Source organism: Eurosta solidaginis, chromosome 4 (genome assembly GCF_040869045.1).
Source record: "Eurosta solidaginis isolate ZX-2024a chromosome 4, ASM4086904v1, whole genome shotgun sequence".
Taxonomy (NCBI): Eukaryota; Metazoa; Arthropoda; class Insecta; order Diptera; family Tephritidae; genus Eurosta; species Eurosta solidaginis.
The window spans coordinates 198,313,595-198,335,224 of NC_090322.1; the positions used below are offsets into that span (position 1 = coordinate 198,313,595).

At 34.2% G+C, this 21,630-nt stretch overlaps 1 protein-coding gene across 8 annotated transcripts in view; it reads left to right on the forward strand.

The window, feature by feature from the left end:
* The window catches only part of kek5 (kekkon 5), a 780,906-nt gene that overhangs the window by 257,509 nt on the left and 501,767 nt on the right, over positions 1-21,630 (forward strand). For all 8 annotated transcript variants that reach the window (XR_010953108.1, XM_067784518.1, XM_067784512.1 and 5 more), the window contains one exon: positions 13,207-13,244. The gene's annotated coding sequence lies outside the window, so the exon portion shown is untranslated. The remainder of the gene's footprint in view (positions 1-13,206; positions 13,245-21,630) is intronic.

Here is a 21,630-nt window from a genome sequence, read left to right on the forward strand (position 1 = left end):
AAAAGTTGAATCTAAACTTATAAATGAAAGACGAAATACTCTATCTGTATCGTAGCAAGTCCTGGTTCTGCGTATTGTAAAATATATTGCATTGGGTACACAGTACAATATACCTTGGTAAAGTACGAGGCTCAGCTTAAACCGCTGTCAGTCTTATGGATAAAGACGGTCGGTTGCTAAGTGATTCCACCGGAATTTCCATCACCCATTCAAAGCCACTCTTTAACTGCTTCTTGTTCTAAGTCATAGACAATAGCGATAAGACACAATATGCAATTCCACAATTATAATACATATACCAAGGGATGAGAACAAACTTGTTTGAAAACTGGTTAGGTTAGGTTGAACTGGCCAGTCAATAAAGACGTCACATAGACTGAATGTGTCCATAGTGTTATGAAAATTTGTTTGACAATTATACGGAAATCCGCAATTAGGTACCAGGACTTACGTTATAAAGTAACTACATCCTTTTCTAGTAACTAGCGTAATAGCCGCCTCAAGATCTGTTAACTCTGCTGCCCCTTGTAGCTGGAGCTTTGGAGCTTAATCGTTTCTTCCTGTAACTCGCATTTCCCACATCTGCTGTTACTGACGAGGCCTAACTTATAAACATGTGACGCCAGAAGACAGTGTCCAGTAAATATACCCATAGTGAGTCTGAAGTGAAGTATTCTCTCTTTAGAGATATCAGCAATTTCGTGAGTCTAACATCGTAGGTCCTGCTTAATAGGTCATATGCAACTCCTGTCCCCTTTTGATTTCTCTAAAATGGATTGGCGGGGCTACCATCGATTTATAGAGTGTTGCACCCTTCTTTACCAACCCATCGGCTTTTTCATTGGCTTCTATCCATTTATTACCGACACCTTCCGTTATTTGGAAACATCGGTATACTCGTAAATTGTAACGAATTTAAAGAATCTTTAGTTATTCTATACCTTCCGTTATAGTTCTAGTCGCTGAACTGTCGAGTAAATAACTCGAATAAACAGTATAGCATAATGTTTTTTTTTTGTACTTTACAATCAGTTTATTCTTTCATTTTTCATTTCTATTGAGCATTTTACTTACATCTATTTATGTACAAGTTTCGCAATATTACAAACTAAGCAACTCAAAGTTTAAACATAAAATCTTACAACTTATAGATATGTACATCCAGATATTTGAAAAGATAAGACATTTTATATGTTATACTTAACATAGTGTCAAATGTCAGCTTTATTGGATATACAGTGGGGTGGACTGTTAAATATTGAAGTTAAAAATTAATTATGTGTTGAAAATAGGTATAATTAAATCTATTTATGTAACTTACGCATTTAATAGAGCTTTTGTAAAGATAAAGGTAATACAAAGGAAAGCAATGAGTATAAGACAAAATTAGTTAATTAAAAACTGTTTATGACTTGCGAAAGGCCCAAATAAAGGACTTCACGTTTTTCATGAATTGTTATAAATTTCGTAAGGCACGAATTTCGGCAGGTAGTGCATTAAACAGTTTTCTAGATACTATCATATAAACTTGCTAGAGTGTGTGGTTCACGAGGAAGGTACAACTGCAGCAGGATGTGAGTTTTTCCTTATGAAAAAAAAATTTTAAAACTTTAAAATAAAATAATAATGAAGAATCGCTAGACTTCTAAAAAGCTCTCTTAAGGGATGCAATCGATTAGCATTAGATAATTTTCTTATAACACATTTTTGCAAAACAAGTATAGGTTGAATTTTGTTCAGGGTAGCGCCTCCCCGCATCTGATTCCATACATTAATTTAGAATTAAATAAAGCATAATAGACCGATTTAAGAGTAGAGTTAGAAAATCAACTTCTTAGATGATAAAAACAGCGTAAAGGAGATTGGAGATATTGTTTAAGACGGGATATCTGACAGCCCCAATTCATATTCTGGTCGACAGTTACTCCTAGGTATTCGAAGTTCTCAACAGTGTCAATTGCTGCTACAAGTAGCAAGCCGATCAAACGTACCGGACAGGAACTTCTTACACAAGTGCTCGTGAAGTGCAAAGCGTTCACAAATCGCGGAATGAACAAGAATATTTACATCTGCATATTTTCTTGCATTAAAACTAAAAAACATAAGTTTGGTTTTATTACTGACCAGGAGCTTGTGTTTAGCAAACCAGGATCTTAAAACATGTACATCGTGGTATGTGTTGGCTGCCAGATCCAAAGTATTCGACGAGCCATAGGCTATAGCAAGATCATCTGCAAATGCAGTGACCTTTCCCACGAAAGGCATATCCAAAATTGAATTAATATATATTAGAAATAAATAGATTCTTCAAAACTTCCAATAGATTAAGGGCTACATTTTTAAGGAACTTATTAGAAATACGGTCGTGACCACAAGAACCAGAATTGCTTAGTTTTTTTTATTATACTCATTTTCTCAGAGCCTGCGAAAGGTTCAAACAAAAAACCATTGCTCGAGCTAATTGTGCCGCGGACTTTACTTATAGTGTCTTAAAATCACACTGACTGATTATTCCTCAGCTTGTGCTGCTTTTATACTCTAACTTACCTCGTTCGCCTATTTATCCTATGATCTAGACTTTTCACGAGCAGTCTTCTCGAACAGTTGTATCTCATAGTTGCTTATTTAGCAATGCATACGTGTGGGTAATGTCATCTTCGCTAATGAATAGATGATGTGTCACTGTTTCTCTTTCTTCTTCTCTCTTAGCTGCTGCTACATGTTGTATATGAAATATTCTCTTCGCTTTTAGATTTGATGTTCACATATATGTGTGGCTTGCTTTGATGTTGTGCCTTTATTTACTGGCAGCTTAGTGATGTATCGAATTTTTAACATTCGCCACAGTATTTTCTGCCATTTTCGCACACTTCCGCCAACCCTCCGACTCTATTGTGGCCCCCAGATATCCTCCGAAACTCAGACATGGAACCCTCAGCCTACTCTATGTATACGCTTTACTGCTATGGCCATAAAACCTACACTCAAGCTGCTCCGAGGCCTCAAACCTTGCTGCAGTTGCTAGCGCTATACTTTTGGTCATTAAGTCTGGTGGCGAATGTTTATAATGATATGCAATGCTGTTTTCGGGGGAATTTTTGGGGCTAGCCTTATGCTTATCTAGTATTTTGGTATACGTACTTTTGTTTGTGGATGTGCATCAAAAAAGAACCCCATAGCATATTATGGGGATGACAATTGCCGTAATAACGCTATGGGAGAATTTCGGCGAAACGTAACAATCGAAAAGTAACAATCGAAATCTTTACTAGCCGAATCACTTGTTTAAGGCATGTCATTACAATATTTTCTAGACAACGGGATTGAAATGTCCATTTCCTTGTATGGCAGAAAGTCTCCACTACTAATCGCATGAACAATTGATATTCTGGTCGTGAAATAAGTATTATGCAAAATTCGATAAAAACACTCTAAAATAATACTAAATTAGATTCGATATAAACCTTGAGTAAAATCAAGAAATATGAAGAATTTTCAAATTGTGCCGAATAATCACGGAATAGTCTCGGAGTATGTCCCCAGAACACCATCTACATAATGAGGCGAGAATACTCCCCATCAGGGAGAGAAATGAGATGCTAACCAAACAGTTCCTGTTGAATACCCAGAAACCTGGGCATCCCAACAGACATCTGTTCGGTCGCAGCTGTTAGGTGGGGCGAAGCACTGCTACAACAACAACAACAACAGTCTCGGAGTAACCACTTTTCCAAAATTGCTTGGATCTGAAACGATATTACCAATATTCTTATTACATTGATCTAATTTAATATGTTTGGAATTAGGACGTTAAAAAAAATTAAGGTAGTCCTGAAAGTTATACATATGAGGAGCTCCATACCAAAACGCAATAATTACAACCGAACAGTTTCGAAAAAATCGAAATTATGTATGTATACAAAAAATATAATGTTTTAGTTTGTAAATTTTGTTGTAAATTTTTTAGTATACAAAACCAATGTTCTTTTAACTTTTCCCTTGCTACCTTGAAGTTATTGTAAAAGAGAATATGATCCGGAGAAAATTTGTATGTGCACTTGCTGCGATTTGATATGGAACTCCTCATATATAACATGTCCCAAGTTATTATTAGAAGTTTCTCATAGTAAGTAACCGAAGTAGCTTTTTTCAGTGACTTACGAATATATCAGAGCCCTGGTTTTTGTTGGAATGTGACACATTTTATTTAGCTTTACCTGCTACTATTGTTGTTGATGTAGTCATTCCATTATTACTGTTTATCTGCTTGTTTGCGTCGCTTGTTAAGCTCACAATAAATTTTAATTTATTTTAATTTTAATGAACCACGACACAATTTTTTTTTATTGTTATTACTCTATTTTAAATATATTTATATATTATGTGTATAGCACTTGAAAATGTCAAATATGGTGTGTTTAATGTGTTAATTTTCAAATTATTAAATTATGTTCGCATTCAAATTTTATATTTGCATATTAAGCGGCACACAAAGTACTTGATTACTCTGCAGCAAATCGCACTAGTTTCGAACTAGCAAAGAACTACTGCATTAAGAGGCGGTACTAGTTCTATTAACGCAATGATTTCAACTGACAATATTGGTATGTCCTATGTAAGGGTTATTACCACCCTTTGCAGACAATAATAACGCGTTTTCAACTGGTTAATTCACGGCTTGTTCGAAAATAATTGTAGCATTTGATTGAGAAATTAACCTGAATCGCTCAGATCTTAGTGCTGTTAGTACAATTGTGGCTGCCCATTATCCCGCTATGCATCCTGTTGGCATTAGTTAGGTGGCACTCGATAAATCTTTAGTGCGAAACTATTTTTCTTCCAATACATATAGAGAAAATCGAACTACCCTATTTTTAGTTGTAAATGAAAAAGTGTTACTTGAAAATAAAAAAAGCAATTGAATTAAACAATTTCTCATTGTAAATTACAAACCGTCAAATGTAGATCTCGCATAATTTGAAAGTGAGAATATTCAATTTTTAATGCGAAAGCGTTACTTCGAAAAGAGGGGAGCAGTTTGTAAACTAGAAAGCGTCAAAGAAAAATTCGAAAACTTCAATTTCAATTGATAGTGTCAGTTGTAAATGATAATAGTCGATTCTAAATGTGAAAGCGGAAGAAGTGAGAATGGCCAATTGCGAAGGGACACCTCGAAAGGAGATAGGTTATTTAAAAAAAACTGTCAAATTAAATTTAGAAAGCGTCAATTACACTGCTCCACAAAATTAAACTTTCTGCATTACCCTGGATCACCACTATTTTTTCTTTTTTATTTGCTATAGTCCCCTAATTATAAAAATGGTCGAAATTTAAAATTCTATGGATACGTTTTTTTTTTTTATTTGTTTTCTAAAATTTGCCTTTTTGAAAAGGGAGATCCATTATTTTATCATATCTCTGGAACGGGTTGTCCGGTTTTGTTGGAGAGCAGTATATAATAGCAAATGAAATTACCTTAAAATTGTTTAAATACCTTTTTTTTAAATACTTATTGGTTTCAGAGTTATTTGCATCTTATTATAAAAAAATAATTTTTTGTATTAAAAATTTCCATTTTTTTTTTCTTCTTTAATTCGTAAAAAATTGAAAGAGACAAAAACTTACAACTTTTATCAGATGATCGTAAAACTGTGAACATTCCAAATAAGACAAGCTTTATTTCATGAAAATCCATGGATAAACGGTAATATTATTAACAATTAAGTGAATGAAGTGAAAATACGTATTTTTAATATTTTTGTTTATTTAGCTGTTTAAGATACCTTTATTAAAGAAATTCTACAAAATTTAGTACTTGAAATATTTAAAAATAGTTTCTACTTTTTGCTTGTCTACTGTAATTTTCTGAATTTGATTCTCGTATAAGAAACCAATTATAATCCCCCATCATCCTTGATAACGCTCCTCCATTGACTTAAGTTGTTGGTGAAATCGTTCTCCATGCTCGTCAGAGGCTTGCGGCAAAATGCATCTGATACGCTGGAGATTTTTGAAGACGAAGAAATAGGCGATGGAGGAACTTCAGTATACGTATTATGTTGATTTTCAGGACATCGAACTCCATCTGAATCTAGCACGGGAAGAGTAAAACCACCACCTGAAATCGTAGGATAAGACCAAATCATATGTTTTCCAAATCCTTTTTTTTACTTAAACAAAAGTAACTGTTAGCATCATGATCACATGTTTCTCTCCACATCATAGGTTTTTCAGTTTGCATGTTTTCTATGTGAAAAATGAGTATCATAAATATTTCTAATTAATAAATGTAATTTTTACTTACTGAGGGTAGGATTTCCATTTCTTTAGAATATACAGCTATCACAAATTGAATTTGGCGTCCAATTTTGGCTCAACATCTGTTTTAAAATAATCCTTATATGAATTTTGTAGTGAAATTTCTCCGCCCTTTTCCTGTAGTGTAAAAACCACATACATAACAAAATATATTCGGGTCATTTTTGCAGACAAATTTTTTAAAATTCACTAACCAATTAGTAGTTTTTTGCTGTTGTTGACAACTTGACTTTTCGCGATCAGGAATGCTAGTTAAAAACATTGAATGAACTAAATGAATTACTTTAAATAGTCGCAGGCCACTTCGATTTTCAAAAGTATGTATCTTTTTTTTTCGTTAAGTTTGTCACAATCGGCGACAATATACCATACAAGGCAGGCATCTAATGAGTCTGTAAATTTTTTAACCACTACCTGCGAAAGGGTTTGAAAAAAAGGGGTTTTCAAAAAAACTTCATATGCTATGGGAAATGGCCTGTGCAGGCTTGGATGTTCAGCAGGTAGGTATAACAGTTTCGGAGTGATAATTTGATTTTTTTGTTTTTATAATTTAAGCATTCTAAGAACATCGCAAGAAATGCCTCAAGGAAAAAATTGTATATATTTGATAACAAATATATGACCATACTTCTTTCTTACGAAAACCCGCGTTGGCAACTTAAATTTTCCATACAGTATGAGGCATTTTTTCTTATGATCTGCGTTTTGCCTTAAGAAAAATTGACGGGGAATAATTTCCTTGGTGTCATTATGGAGTTTTCTCATTTCTAGCGATGCGCATAGTAAGTTTTAAAATGAACAAGTTGCTCAAAATGTCATACCTAAATAATTTGTTTGTAAAAAACTATAATAGGCTTGATATGCAAAATTTTCGCTAAATTGGGTATTTTCACTTTATTGTCAATAAAACCAACATTTATGCATGTATTTTCACGAAATAATGTTTCAATTATTTAAAATGTTTACATTTTTAAGACCGTGAGATAAAAATGGTAAGTTTTAAAACCTTCGATTTTTTATGAATTTTTGAAAAATAAAAAAATTTTCGATTTTGCAAAAAAAAAAATATTTTACATTTGCATGTGAATAACTCCACAACCGTCGATCATATAAAAAAATTTTCTTATCAAGACTTGAAGAAAATTTTGCGGTGAATCCACTGGTGTTTCTCTCAACGAATTTAGATAAGTAATTTCCAACATATGATAAAATAAATGGAATGGCCTCTGTGAAAATTCGTGATTTTAGAAAAAGAAAAAAAAATCGTATCCATAGAATTTTAAATTTTGGGTGTTTTTGTACTTAGGGGGCCATAATACATCGAAATTAAATAGTTAAACTTCAAAGTAATTTCTCTTGTTGACTAGTGTTATTAATAGTTATAGTCGGCTGTGAACAAGAAAAGTCCATTGCAAATGCGAAATCGTCATCTGCAAATCAGAATAGTCAATTGTAAATGCGAAATTGTCACCTTAATATGAGAAAGCTTGAAATGAATATTAGAATTCGTCATTTGTCATTTCAAGAGGCCCGTATATTCATTTAGTTGGTGCGATACCAATTTCTGGAGCGGGGTCAATCGACCGACAGGGAGAGAACTGTGAGAGAGCATTCCAGAATGCAACTTCGTTCCTTAGAAATGTTTTCTTACCACAAGATATGAACATATGTATGTCAGCCGGAGCTGAGGAAATTTCACATCAATTGTTATTATCCTTACAGAATATGTCTGCGCCACATATTTGCACAATTTTACTACATTTCCATATTCTCAATTTCAAAAAATACACTCGTATTTTCATTTGATGCTTTCTCATATACATTTTATCACTCTATTGTCTATCATTATTTCACCTTAAAAAATTGTACTCGAAAATCAATCATTCTTACAGATATTATAAAAAATTGTGAGCGTAGTGATACAAATTATGGCATAATTGTACTCTGCAAATACTTTCACGTGTAAGACATCAACGTCCAGTTTAGACTATCCTAGCCCAAAGTCTCAGATGGGACTTTAAAGAAACTAATTTGCGAGAATTGCGGGTCTCCATATAACTTAAATGTGAATTTAAAATATTTTATAACAGAAAATACTTTATTCACCTATTACGGCTCCAATAAAAATAAGAAGCAATGACGTTATCAGGAGATCTTTTTAATGCTGTTTTTGAGTATCGGATTCGTTCTTGATGCGTACTTGAGTTTAAACACAGATTTTACGTTTCATTTTATTAGATTTTTTTCCATAAACCGTTAATAATTTCTAAAAAAAAACCATAAATCAGAAACGAATTTATAAGTACATATGTACACATGTATGCTTTTTAATTCAAACATGCTGGGAGGTATGTGTGTACTTTCCCTGTAGAAAAAATATCTAGTACAATACTGGTGCGCTTCTAGCCATTTGGAACCCCTACCAGTTCGCCTTCTATCTCTTTTACGTGCTTTCAACTGGCGAATACAACATGGCCATGTCCCCGCTGCATTACCTTTTCTGTAGTTCCAAACTAGATACATATTTCCACTTTAGAACTAGTTGGTTAAAATTTAGATTTAAGATCCAGTTCTTTCCTTGATCTTAATGGGGTTGTTTCCGAACTGGACCGAAATTCTACATATTGTTTCTAGTACACCCTCTCCATTAGCATGCTTTTTACTGGCGAATTTAATATGACGATGTCTTGGGCGGTGGAAATTGTTCTATAGTTCCAAACTAGATACCTATTTTCACTTTAGAACTAGTTGGTTTATTGATACTAGACACTATATCGATAGTTCGGAACTAGCTTAAAAATTTTGAGTCAAGATCTAGTTCTTTTGTTGTTTCTATTACGTTGTTTTCGAACCGGACCAAAATTCTACATTTTGCTTCTAGTAAGATTTTATGCCCTTTTGCGATGGTTCCGAACTAGTGGGAAGTCAGAGTGAATGGTTTTAAGGTGTAGGGAATGAAGGCATACTCTTAATCTAAGCTCCTTAAAGCTAGTACAAGAATTTTTTTAAAGACCATCCATTTATCAAATGCATGTTAAATATGAAATTTGAAAATCAAAACTGTCGATTTTTGAACTAGAAAAAAATCTAGTCTTAATCGAACTAGTACTTATTTGGTACTTAAGGTCTAGTTCTGAAGCAGAAGTTTTGATCACTAGCTGTTGACTTCCCTTGAGAGTATATCTTTAGCACAACATTTGGTAGTCGCATTCCTCCTCTTTATAATGTCCTTGACTTGTTTTCCCATTTCCCAAAGGCAGTTGAGTTTCAAGACGTTTCAGTGACATCAAGCTGTTTGTTTTCCAATTTAATTAATTATTATATGCTCTGTGGCTCCTTAATTTTTGGGGAAAATATGTACATATGTTTATATGTATGTACACATTTCCTGAACGTGAACGAAGTTTTTAAATTTTCCTATGGGAATAGTGCGCAGTTGAAAGTAATGGTTGTTAAAAGGACGATGTAGGTATGCGATATGTGGCATGTATGCGGATATAATTGAAAAGAAATTAGCATGTTTGATTTTATAATTGTATCCGTAGAGCCCTAAAACTAGTTATAAAAACCCAAATTTTCTTTAATCTAGATATTAAGTTTCTGTTGTTTCATTTCTTATTGGTAGATATGTTAATCTCTATCTTTACTATATAAAGAAGTAAGGAAGGCTAAGTTCGGGTGTAACCAAACATTACTTACTCAGCTGCCAAATTACAGCTTGTAAAACTTTTAAATTAACTTCTTTTAAAAGTGGGCGGTGCCACGCCCATTGTTCAAAATTTTACTAATTTTCTATTCTGCGTCATAAGGTCAACCCACCTACCAAGTTTCATCGCTTTATCCCCCTTTGGTAATGAATTATCGCACTTTTTCGGTTTTTCGAAATTTTCGATATCGAAAAAGTGGGCGTGGTTATATTCCGTTTTGATATATAGAAGTCTATATCTATCTCGATTAGTTCATGCCGTTATGCGAACAAAATTGATATACTCTGTGAGCTCTGCTCAGCTGAGTATAAAAACAATTAGAGACTTTATCTTGCTTAGAACAAAACAGCCGATCCGCTTGATCGATTTTCCAAATTCAAGGTTTTAAATGATATATCCCTGCAAAAATCGCGAGTACTCCATGCATGCATGTATGGAGTACTCGCTATGGACCAACCGAGTTGCCCAAAATTAAACACAATTCATACAAAAAATATGGTCCAATTAACATTGCGATGTCCTAGGACTGGACCATATAATCCACCTCCGCATAACATCAGAGTAATCCATGGAGTACCCACAGCCCAATAAACATCGTGTAGTGATTACAATCGTTAAAAACGAGCAATGATCGGCTTACAATATGTTCGTGTAGAAACATGAGTTGGTCCATTGCTGCATTACAGTGGAGTATAATGGTAAGTACTCCAGTGGACCACATGATCCAACCCTGCAAAAATCGCGAGTACTCCATGCATGCATGTATGGAGTACGTACTCGCTATGGACCAACCGAGTGCTCCAAAATTAAACACAACTCATACAAAAAATTCGGTCCAATTAACATTGCGATGTCCTAGGACTGAACCATATACTCCAGCTCCGCATTACATCAGAGTAATCCATGGAGTACCCACAGTACAATAAACATCGTGTAGTGATTGCAGTCGTTAAAAACGAGCAATGATCGGCTTACAACATGTTCGTGTAGAAACATGAGTTGGTCCATTGCTGCATTACAGTGGATTATAATGGCAAAGCACTCCAGTATGACACAAGTGGACCACATGATCCAACGATTTTTGCAGGGATGTCTGTCTTAGACTTACATTGGACTATTTTTTTAATAGTACTTTTTATCAAAAAATGTTAAATTAAATTGTACATTTTTTTCAACAGGGCCAATCTTTACCTAGCCGCTTGCCTTGCAAAACCGTTTATGCTTGGAAAAACACTGCAAACGATATATTTAGCTCTAACCCTCTCTTTTTTTTGCTCATTTAGTACACTGTACTAAGTACAGCAACCACACACTCCCATATAAAATTTCAGAAACAAACTTCCTTTTTTCCCGATCAATTGGCGAGAGAGCAAACTCAAGCGCTATTGCTGAGATAGCTTCAGTTTACCACATGTAATGTGTGTGTGTTTGTATTTTCAAACGCAAACCTTCCAAGGCCTGAAATAAGACAGGACAAAGCGCCCAAAGTAAATAAGGCCTAAAAACGCCTGCAGCAATTTAAGGCGAATTGGCGTTGCATTTGGTCGCTTCAAAGAGAAAGGGAGAGAGGGAAAGGAACCATGGGCCTCCCCTGTTTAATAAAACATTCTCTAACATGTGGTTTCATTTTTGCCTATGTAAATTAATATTGGGAACACTTGCGTGAAAGATTGACCCATATGATGAAAATCATATTTATGGTTAGTGTGGGAGGGCGGTAGGGGAAGTGGTAAATTGAAATTATGAAAGGAGAGGAGAAGGGAAAGTAAGCGTGTAAGATATTTAAAGGAGATACGGAATGCAAGAGAGACAGGGGAAGGCAAATGTAGAACCAGAAGGGAGGAGAAGGAAAAGTGATAGGGTGGAAGCGGGCTAGAGGAAGGGGAGAGGCATATAAAGACTTAAAGGAGCGGAGTGAGGCATAAGGATAGATTTTGAAGAAATAACGGATGTCAGAGAAAAAGTAGTGGGAAAAGAAGCGAAAGAAAGGAGAGGGGAAGAGAATAGTAGGATTGAGAAATTTATGTAAGTATTCGAAAGGGAAACCAATAATCTGAAATTTCATGTTCCAAAGTTTTTTTTATACTTTTTGTAGAAGCAAATTACAGGCAACTTACATAGCTAATTTGATAGATTTATTTAGGAGGTTGTTACACCTCATACTCATCAACTAATATAGGAGTGCAGAGTGGGAACAAACCGATTATGAAATTTTTGGTTTAACAGAAAGATTTTGAGATGTGGAAGAGGTTACGCTGGTGACTGATATCTCTTAAACAGGTTGGGATTTGTTTGTTATCCATTCCATATAAACAAATCTAAGGATTATCTCTTGTCACCCATATGGCTCTCAAGTCTCACTGTTCCGCGACCATTTATGGTAGAAACAGTAGGGAAATACGTGTGGCTAGAGCTTTTTCGCTTCTGCCTTATCAACATGAAGGGACATCAAAAGCGTATTTGAAAACGGGTTTTTTTTTTTTTAATACTTCAGTTACGAACTTTAGTTTTCTGAAATCTGTCTATAATAGTAAAAAGAACCTATGTTATCATTATATATGGCGGCCACCGTGGTGTGATGGTAGCGTGCTCCGCCTACCACACCGTACGCCCTGGGTTCACACCCCGGGCAAAGCAACATCAAAATTTTAGAAATAAGGTTTTTCAATTAGAAGAACATTTTTCTAAGCGGGGTCGCCCCTCGGTAGTGTTTGGCAAGCGCTCCGGGTGTATTTCTGCCATGAAAAGTTCTCAGTGAAAACTCATCTGCCTTGCAGATGCCTTTCGGAGTCGGTATAAAACATGTAGGTCCTGTCCGGCCAATTTGTAGGGACAATCAAGAGGAGCACGACGCAAATTGGAAGAGAAGCTCGGCCTTAGATCTCTTCGCAGTTTATCACGCCTTACATTTATTTTTTGTTATTTATCATATTATATTACTAAACTACTTATTAAAAACTAGAAACTGCATCAACCCTAGGCTGGAATTACTACTTTTCGTCAGCTACCAAATGAGTTTGCTAGTTTTCTTCAGATACTAAAGTTCCAGTGCTAATTTTAGTATGGCACTTCGATTGGTTTTTTCCTCTGTTCTGCTAACCAGTCATCTCATTTAGGTTATCTTACTATTAAAGTTAATCATTACTTTATTTAATATATTCTCTTATATTGTTTTTTCCAGATAATGGAAAGAAATCATATGGGCAAAGAATTTCTAAGGTATGTACACTATTTAAATTTTTTAATACATTCATTAATATTTTTTTAAAATAGAAATTATGAAATTGAATTGTATCTTTTTGAATTTATAAAGGATATTTTTCATATTCTTACAATACAACACCTTTCGCAGTTCATGGTTACTAATCCTTTGATATAGGAAATTATGAAGTGAAATTTTAATTTCCTTAATATCAATTACAATTTTCTGAATTTAAATTAATATAAAATTTTAAAACCTAACAATTGCATGATAACTATTTTTGGTCATGTAATTTTTAGCCGAATATTATAAACAACCTTTTTTTTGCAGCCAACCGGTAGGTGTCCCTCATTGCTCAAAGTGTGAAAACATTTTTCAAGCAATTTTTTGTTTTAATTTATTAAATATTTAGGGAAATTTTTAAACATCGTCACATCAGGACATACAAGGGAACAGATGTTTAAATTGTTTCTCCTTAATCTATTCAAAGCCTGTCTTCGCAGGAGTGGGACTCGAGCCCGCAAATTTCATATGTAAACATTTGAGAAGTGTGTGGAGGTTGCAACTTTAACTTAACATACCTTTTGCGCAGACTTTTGTCTGTCGCGTTATGTTTTATGTTTTGTAGTAGCTTCTCAACGCCACACTTAAAAGTAATTGATATTTAATTTTCTTTTAAATTAATATTAAAGCGTATTAATAAAAAAAAATTCAGACTCAGTTGCGGCAGATATGCTTACAGGTAATTGGAAGCATAAATAAGGATTGCAACGTCAGCTACAAGCAGTGGCGCATGCAGGGGGGGCGATGCCACCCCCCCCCCCCCCCCCCCCGCTTTGATCAGGAACTTGTGAAAATTATAAAAGTTTGTTTTAATTACATATACAATTTTAAAATTTTTGCTTTTATGTTTGTATAGTGTATACGATCGTCCTAATCCTCCCCCCCCCCCCCCCCCCTCCCAAGATCTGAAATTTATAATAATGCGTTTGAAATATTTTATGAAATGAATAGTTTAGCTATATATATAATTATTTTCAATTTCCATTTGTTTCGCTGAGGGTAAAATCAGCAGAAACAAGTAAAAGTGTCTAAGTTCGGGTGCAGCCGAACATTATATACTCAGCGTGAGCTTCAATTGCACATTTCATTTCAGATAAATTACTTTTCTACATAACACGTGGCACCGCCCTTTTAAAATAAATGTCTCCCCATTTCCTCTTACAATAAAACTTGATAAGTGAAATATCATTGATTCAAAACTATTTTTTTTGCTAAGTTGTAGCTTATTATTCTAGTCTACGACCCTTTTAAACTTGTTTTATATCGAAGTTGCCGTGGTCTTTAACCGATCCCGTCCATTTTTCTAGAAATATTTTCTGCTAAAAGGAAAATATGTGTACACAATTTCATTGCGATATGTTAATTTTTCTACGAGTTATGGCTCCCGAAACATAGAAAATTTCTGAGTCATAAAAGGGGCGGTGCCACTCCCATTTTCAAAAATTTTAGTGTTTTCCAATTTAATATTATAATTAAATTTAGAAAGTAAAATTATATTGATATAAAGCTCTTTTCGCTAAGATATAGCTTATTTTATTCGCCCACGACCTTTTTAAAAATCGTTTATAAAAAAGTGGGCCTAGTCCTTAACCGATCTCGTCTTTTTTTCTAGAAATATTTCCTGCTATAGGAAAATATGTGTACCCAATTTTATTACGATCCGTTAATTTTTCTTCGAGTTACGGCTGCCGAAACATAGAAAATTGCTTAGTCATAAGAGGGGCGGCGCCACGCCCATTTTTTTAATTTGAAGTTTTTCCTATTTATGGTTATAAATCCACTTGGGAAATGAAATACCATTGATATAAGATATAAAGCTCTTTTTTGCAAATATATAGCTTATTTTATTCGTACACAACCCTTTTCGCTGAAATTTGGCAGGCTTGGTCACTATTTCATGATCACGGTTGCCACGACACATATTTTTTCTGGACAAAAATTCTTTTTGAAAAAACAAAAGAAGGACCAATATTTTTAAAATGTCACAAAAAAATTATTTATATAGGCCTTCGCGAATTTTAGTCCCTACATCGCGTTAATGTGTTACTATTTTTACTATTTTGCAGCAGTATACATTCACGCCAGGAAATCTCTATTATTTTGGGAATTGTGGCACGCTCTGACTTATACTATACATAATTCTACATAAAGATAAAAAATATGTAAAATTAAGTCAACGTATACTTCTTTGCGCAGCTCTAAGTAGTTGATTGAACCTATCTTCCTCCGGTCCGAAATTCGGTTAATGCAGCAGAAATTATTTGATAGTCGAGGGCTCGTACTTTATGAACAATGTGGAGAGTTGTTTAAATGTGGATAAACTTTTAGTATTTTTCAGCTAAGATAACTAATAAAAATAGTCGTGAATTAGCCTAATTGACACATTTATAATGTTTCAAAACCTGTATAAGAGCTTTCAATACACGACCCGAAAAAACGGAATAATAAGATATCCTTTCCAACAGGTTGTTTAGGGTTCACAATAAGCGTAAATTTTTCATGAAACATAAACTTCCTCATCAAGATCGATAAAAAATGAGGGTTTTCCCAAAACAAAATGAACACTTGTTATTTTCATCTTATAATTATTTAACCGGAATTTAAGCTTAACTTATTGCTTTTGCTGGTTCAAGACTCTGGCGGTGCCGTGGTGTAGTGGTAGCGTACTCCGCCTACCACACCGAGGGTACTGGGTTCAAGACCCGCGCAAAAGAAACATCAAAATTTAAGAAAAAAGTTCATTCAATTACAAAAAAGCATTTCTAAGCGGGGTTTCCCCTCGACAGAGGTTTGGAAACACTCCGAAAAGTTTCTGCCATTAAAAACCTTCTCATTGAAAATTCATCTGCCTTCCAGATGCCGTTCGAAGTCGGCATAAAAAATTAAAGCCCCGTCCCGTATATTTGTAGGAAAAGCTAAAAAGGGGCAAGATGCAAACTTGAAGAGAAGCTCAGCCTAAATATTTTCTGAGATAAATCGCGCCAAGTATATATTTGTTTTTATTTATTTTTTATCACGGTTCAGGCCTTCTTATTCAATCGTTTATTTGTCAATTTAGCAATGACTGGCTCCGTCTTAAAATTCTGTGATAATTATTTCTTTGTGCTAAAAAATCTGAGAACGTGTGTTAAGTGATCCTATTGCCCTACTATGAAAAAAGATATACACACATAAAAATAAATCTTTTATTTCATAGTTTTGATATCGGCTGACACTTCGGCCAAAAAGCCGCCTGAATATGCATTGCAATGTGATATCTTGGAGAAAAATCTATATTTTTGTTAATCGGTACTGGTTTAAGTATATATTTTAGTGGCGCAAACAAATCTATTTTTTGTATCACTTTTGCTCTCGCTTCCGTACAAAGAACCAGATTGGAGGAATTTGGCTCGAATTAAATTATTGTCCCTATTTTTATAAAAATATGTATTGTTATATAACACCAAAAATCCAAATAGAAACTTAAAACTTTTTAGAAAATTCAGGAAAATTCCGCGAATTTTCATGCAAATTTTCAGCTTTTAGGTAAGAATTTTTAGAATTTTTCTGAGAGATAAATTCTACAAATTCTTACTGAAAGCTAAAAATTTACATGAAAATTCGCAGAATTTTCCCGAATTTTCTAAAAAGTCTTAAGTGTATATTTGGATTGTTGGTGTTATATTATTATATTATTATATTATATACATATTTTTATAAAAATATCGAAAATAATGAAGGTCGAATCAAAACTTAGTAAAAACTGGAAAAATCTGAGTGATGATGACTTTTGTAGATGAGTGTATATATGTATCTGTGCTTGTATGAAAAATTTTAAGATCACTTTATCTTACATAAAAAGCTGACTTAAATCGCCCCCTCCCCTCCCAAATCGTGCTGGATCCGCCCCTGGCTGAAAGGAGCCAATTAAAAAAGCTATATATACTGTATAAGGGATGTATGAAGAAGAAAAATACGAAGTATAGTGCAAATGTATTACCCATTTATAGAAAGACACCCTGAATAAGAAGCACGTAGATAAAAGGTTCAATCGATATACACAGCCAACGAAATCCGAACCTTGACAAAAATCTAAGTCATATATGTAATTATGAAATTTTCTTTTATAGCTTCATACATTTTTAAGCTGGTTTCTTGAGTATGGCAAGCAAGTTCATGCTTGACTTCCTTCTTAATATGCATATGAAGTAGGAAGCAGTATAAGCTGACTGCAAAGGTCGCTGTGCTAGTCATAATTTGTTTACGAATATCATACAAACATTAAAGCGTAAAAAATACAGCGAAGAAAAAAATAATTAAAACAGTACAGGGCTAGGAGTATTCTGAATATTTTATACCTATTTGTAGATTTTGAAATCTTCAACTCAAGTTTATATAATTCATCAACCAGGCCAAAAATCACTCACCGAGCAGCACCATCTTAAAAGACAATAAAGAACTTCTAAACAAGTGCATTATCACAAATATAGCAGATTTTATAAAGAAAATAATTGAGAATAAATGTTGAATGACTAGTGTATCATATGATATGACATACAAGATTCATGCCCGTCGATACCAATACTTGGTACAAAGAACGTTCTGTACAAAAATTTCAAGCTTGAAATCAGTCAGCTCCTATTCTGGTGAGGATCTTATTCCAAAGTTAACTTAAACACAAAATCCTCAAAAAGAAGCCAAGGAATTTAACAAAAACAAGTAAGGACGGGACTGTGCCGAAGACTTCATACCTTTCATAAATGGGGCTGAACAATAATCTTATCCCGTTCGTAATCTCCAAATAATCGGATGTATAAGATAATAAATATATAGTGAACAGATGCACATACCTGAACGATTTTTAAGATAAATAAAAAATAAAAAATGGCAAAAAACGATCGGTTGTATGGGATATATATTATATATAGCTCCGATCGAAATAATTTTTACAGGAAATCTTCTATGATATATTAGAATAACTATCACCAAGCTTAACGTTTTTATATTGGAAATTAAGGGAGAAATTGCCAAAAATATTTCTATCTGAACGATCGGTTGTATGGGATATAACTATATATAGCTCCGATCAAAGTGATTTTTTCAGGATATCTTCTATGATATATTAGAATATATATCACCTAGTTTCACGTTTATACTTTCTAAATTGCGGCAGGAATGACCAAAATCGTCTTATCTGAACGATCGGTTGTATGGGAGATATATGTTATAGTGGTCCGATCGTACCGGATCTGATAAATGTCTAATATAATACAAAAATACCTCCTTGTGCCAAATTTCATTGAGATATCTCAAAATTTGAGGGATTAGTTTGCGTTCAAACAGACAGACGGACGGACAGACGGACATGGCTATATCAACTCAGTTCGTCGCCCTGATCAATTCGGTATACTTAATGGTGAGTCTATCTTCTATATTTCTCAACGTTACAAACACCGGACCAAAGTTAATATTTCATGTTCATGAAAGGTATAAAAATGGCATCGTTCGAACAACAATTTCAAGGATTTGGAAGACGCATTACATAGCATTATAGCTACTACGCTTTTTCAACCAAATAGTCAACCTTGGTATTGTACTCGTCTATTGATATTCACAGTTTATATTTCTATAAATAATGACTCTTTTAGCTTTTACATGAAACAAACAAATTTGCTGTTCTTCTACTCTTGTGGTTGAGGATCCAGCTGTACTCCGGTAAAGTTCTGATGCTGTTGTTGTGAAGGTCGAACAGAGCCCGATTCCGAAGTTTTGCATGCGATTTATTTCAGACCAGTAAATCAGGGTTGGAACTTCACTACGACCGTGTAGATTTACTTCGTTTCCGAACATTATTATTGCACCACTACACTTTAGCTAACTTAAGGCAACGAAATTTATTCAGTTGTTGTTTTTAGGCGGGGAGTACCCTTACTATTTAATTTATCAAAACATTTTCTAAAACAGTTTTTAAGTTTTAATTTAATAAACAAAATGCGATGAACACAACAACAGCACGGGCAAGACGACAGCTGTTTCGGTTATAGCTTGAAAATCTTCTTAAAGACTTTTCTCACTTAACTGGGAATTGAGCCCGCACTCTTGCCATGATCTATCTGTTGTCAAACAGTTTCCTTCTGCCAATTGCCAAATTATTTAATAAATTGATATTCGGCGAAGGAAATATGCCCAGAAAAGCATTGCTCAATTTGACTAAAGGCTCATGTTCAAAAAGGATCCCTGGTTTGGTTTTTTAATCAATTTGTTCGATCGGGTTTGAGTCAATACACTCTAGTTCGATTTATTATTATTATTATCGATCTGCGAAAAAGTGGTTAGTAAACAAATCTCAGCAGCTCTGAGCTCTCAAAGTATTGCATGTGTCCCCCACTACTTTTTTGTAAAGAAATTAATGGTTATTTGAATATGTTTCTAAGAAAATTTGATTTGAGAAATATTGAAATTTGAATAAGGATACGAACATTTCTTTAAACTTCGTCTGTTTACATTCAGGCTTTTTGATTTTTGGACATGCAACCATCAATTGAATTAAAATTTAGTTCATTGTCAAAAATCTACCAAAAAAGCGACTCATGTAGAAGAGACATTCGTTTTTATATTAAAACTTTGATGTTTTTTTCAAAACATAGATTTAAGAAAACTACTACGACACTTTGTTTTTTCCTACTATTTATTTTCATATTTACTAGCAGTTCGCTCCTGGATAGTTCTTACTCTGCCGCGCATATGTATATCGATACAATCGCTTAGTCAGCAGCCCCCCTCCGATGTTTCTTACATGAACTCCCGGTACGCAATATTGCAGCCTCGACCATATTTTTGAGTGAAGAGCTGCACTCTAATGTTAACCTCCTAATAACACATTCACTTATTTGCACAGCTAGCTTATTATAACCGACTGGTTATATAAAATCTTCCAGAGAAAAAATCCACATTATGGTAATTTGATACGAATACGCACCAGCTTATGCTTTGTCTTTGATTTGTAGCGGCAGACGTTAGTGGAACCAGTCAAACTGTCGCCACTCAGACGTTATATGAGTATTCGCAGAGGCGTATATCTTCTTAAGTACGTTATGGGTAAGTCAAGAAAAAAAACACCCTGGCGCATGTTAAAATTATAATTTTTTCTGAATAAACAGAAATGGAGATTATGATTTAGCATGAATGTGAACTAGAGGGATGTAAAAAGTGCTGCAGAACAATAAAGAAAAGAAGAGGATTGTAGAATATACCACATACACATTTATATGTAATTAGAACACATATGCTTACGAAGTGGGCACTCATTGGGCTATTTAAAATGAACGAAATCGGACTATAACCACGACCACTTTTTCGATATGGAAAATTAGGAAAAACCGAAAATGTGCGATAATTCATTACCAAAGACGGATAAAGCGATGAAACTTGGTAGGTGGGTTGAACTTATGACGCAGAATAGAAAATTAGTAAAATTTTGGACAATGGGCGTGGCACCGCCCACTTCTAAAATAAGGTAATTTAAAAGTTTTGCAAGCTGTAATTTGGCAGGCGTTGAAGATATCATGATGAAATTTGGCAGAAACGTTACTCCTATTACTATTTGTGTTCTAAATAAAAATTAGCAAAATCGTATAACGAACACGCCCACTTTAAAAAGAAATTTTTTTTAAGTCAAATTTTAACAAAAAATTTAATATCTTTACAGTATATAAGTAAGTTATGCCAACATTCAACTCCAGTAATGATATGGTGCGACAAACTACAAAAATAAAAGACAATTTCAAAATGGGCGTGGCTCCGCCCTTTTTCATTTAATTCGTCTAGAATACTTTTAAAGCCATAAGCCGAACAAAAATTTATCAATCCGTGTTAAATTTGGTGGGGGCATAGATTCTATGACGATAACTGTTTTCTGTGAAAATGGGCGAAATCGGTTGAAGCCACGAAAAGTTTTTATACACAGTCGACCGTCTGTCCTTCCGTTCGGCCGTTAACACGATAACTTGAGCAATAATCGATATATCTTTACTAAACTTAGTTCACGTATTTATCTGAACTCACTTTATCTTGGTATAAAAAATGGTCTAAACCGGACTATAACCACGCCCACTTTTTCGATATCGAAAATTACGAAAAATTAAAAAAATGCCATAATTCTGTATGAAATATGAAAAAAGGGATGAAACATGGTAATTGGATTAGTTTATTGACACAAATTATAACTTTACATATACAACTAAGGGCCACTCCCTTTTAAAACACTCATTAACACCTTTCATTTGATACCCATATCGTACAAACACATTATAGAGTCACCCCTGGTCCACCTTTATGGCGATATCTCGAAAAGGCGTCCAC